Below are 2,537 nucleotides of genomic sequence, written 5' to 3'. Positions count from 1 at the left end.
TTAAGCATTAACTGAGCCAGTCTGTAAGGCTCTGAATTAGCTGTAACCATGGCTCCCCACAGCGGCTCCTACAAGTTCATGACTAAATACAATGTTATCATTCTTCAAGCATTCCTTTCAGTCCCACATACAATGAAAATGGTAGCTTCTGGTGCTTCCTCAAGTAACTCCACGGATATCAACTGACATAGTTTCCCAATGGTGGAAAGAACAAAGTACAAAGAATTGAAGTCTAACAATCTGGGGTAACAAGAACAGGAAAGAATGCATAAAGATAATGAAATCCTGAATTGTAGATCTTACTTAAAAAACAACAACAACAGGGCAGCTGGTTAGTTCAGTTGGTTAGAGCGCAATGCTCATAACACCAAGGTTTGCTGCAGGTTTGATCCCCACATGGGCCATTGAGCTGTGCCCTCCACAACTTAATTGAAGCAACTACTTGACTTGAAGCTGATGGGTCCTGGAAAAACACAGTTTCCCAATAAAATTTTTTTTAAATGAGGGTTTTTTTAATTAATTTCAAGTTGCAAACATAAAGTTGTAAAGTCAGATTAGAAAGGATTTCAGGAAATGAAAGTTACAAACTGCATCAATAACACATATTTTAATGACGTGACACAGATTAAATATCTTTTAAAGTAATTTAAACAGAATTCAACAGAAAATGATTGGAGGTTGTGCTGCTTACAGTGTGCTGCCAACTTATAGGTCTCAGGCGCTGATTCTATCAGAGACTGCTGCTTATTTTTATGTTTATGTAGGTAAAGTAATTGTGAAGAGCTCTGGTAAACTAGATACACTTGGTATAGCACAAAAATAGAATATTTATTGAGAGTGTTACAGGAAAAGAGGGTTTTTGGGTTCACATAGGAAATATTTCAAACATGAGTCAATATAGAGTTCAGAATAAAAGTTTAGTTAGCAGAGAATAAGAAAACAAAGGCCACCCCACAGAGTGACGGTCTCTAATCACTAGTGGAAGAGTGAGAGTCCCTCCATCTGCGGGGCTGGGGTTTATATGTGTTTACTCTTTCCATGGAAAATTTGTTGGTATTGGGGGAAAGGAGGGGAAAAAAAAACGTAAGTTTATTTTTAATTTCTGTGAGATACAGGAAGAATAAGGGTGAAACAGGGCCCAGTTGGCACCCCCATAGTAGAGGCCTCCCTGTGTCCCTGGCCTCACCTTTCTTTGACCTACCTATAGCCTAACAATAAATCACCCCCTGCTGCTTGAGCTTGAAATGTCCCCTGTCCTACCCAGTTCCCTGTTTTATAAAATTACCCTGAAACTTATGATTAATACGCTTGGGTTTATTGATCACAATCTCAATGGTCTAGCATTCTTTACAGGCTACTCCCATCATTGTTCCTGGGTTGCTGACTCTACCATAGAATCACGTGGCCACAGGAAATGCTACCTGCAGACCCCTGGAAGCATCAGGTAGCCTCTGGAGGAAGGCCCAGATTTCCCCTTAAAAACCCCAGCCCGGTCTAAAAATGTAAGGCAGTTTTTGGAGGTATTAACCCAATGCCTTCTCAGATCACCAGTGCACTGATAATAAACGCTTATTCTATGACCCAACTCCAGTGTTGGTCTATTGGCTGAGCAGCGCAGACAGCACGAGCCCCAGACTCATTTGGCCTCTGGTTTCAAGGGCAGGTTTGTTTTTAACTCTTATAAAGCACAACCTCTGTCTTATTATATTGCCATTGGCTTAACTACAGGGATGGTCCTAATGGAATCTCTAGTCTTCATATAATTTTTCTGTGTGATTAGTTAACGTCTGCCTGAGTTCTGTGTGTGGATGGAAAAGGGGCCACATGTTAAACCTGACAAGCTCAGGAGACTGAAAATAACCACAGAGGATGGCATGAACATAAAAATTCCTAACTAAGGTGGGCCATGGAGGGAAGTCACATCCTTGGCCTGTAGCTTCCTTGACAAAGGTCAGTCTTTACCTTAAGCCTGTCTGTCCTCTTTTTTGCATCTAAGATAACATACCCTTTCAATGTCAGAGTAATTTCTTTTTCCAGACTCCCCAGGGGGCACAACCCAACAAAGCAGGTATCTACAAAATCCTTCATTGTTATCTTGTTCCCCAAATACTATCTCTATGTGCTGTAAAATGCCATTAACTATTCTGTGCCCACCAATGTAAAAGAAGTACCTGTCTCTCCATTTTACTTTTTATCCAATCCCAGAGATTTCCCTGCTTTGCTTTCTCCCACCCCCTTAGTCTACAACCAATGGATTTCATGTAACCTTCCTCCTTTGATTTTAATGTATAAAATATACTACAAAATGGCCATTTTCCACAGCATTTTCTCAATCCGTTGAGACTTTGCGTCCCAGCAATTGTCATCAGTTTGGCTCAAATAAACGCTTATAAGTTTCCTCTTAGGCTGCATGTTTTTCGCCGACAATGTGAATAATCTTAAAAGATGTACCTATTTAACCAAAAGTTAAACCAGCCTTAGTATCAAGTATTTTCTTGATCATGTGATCCTGAAAAGTACTTGGGTCAGTTATTATG

The sequence above is a fragment of the Hipposideros armiger genome, unplaced genomic scaffold, assembly GCF_001890085.2.
Source record: "Hipposideros armiger isolate ML-2016 unplaced genomic scaffold, ASM189008v1 scaffold_893, whole genome shotgun sequence".
Lineage (NCBI taxonomy): Eukaryota > Metazoa > Chordata > Mammalia > Chiroptera > Hipposideridae > Hipposideros > Hipposideros armiger.
The sequence above is the reverse complement of the archived record's forward strand: the minus strand, read 5'-3'. Positions refer to the sequence as shown.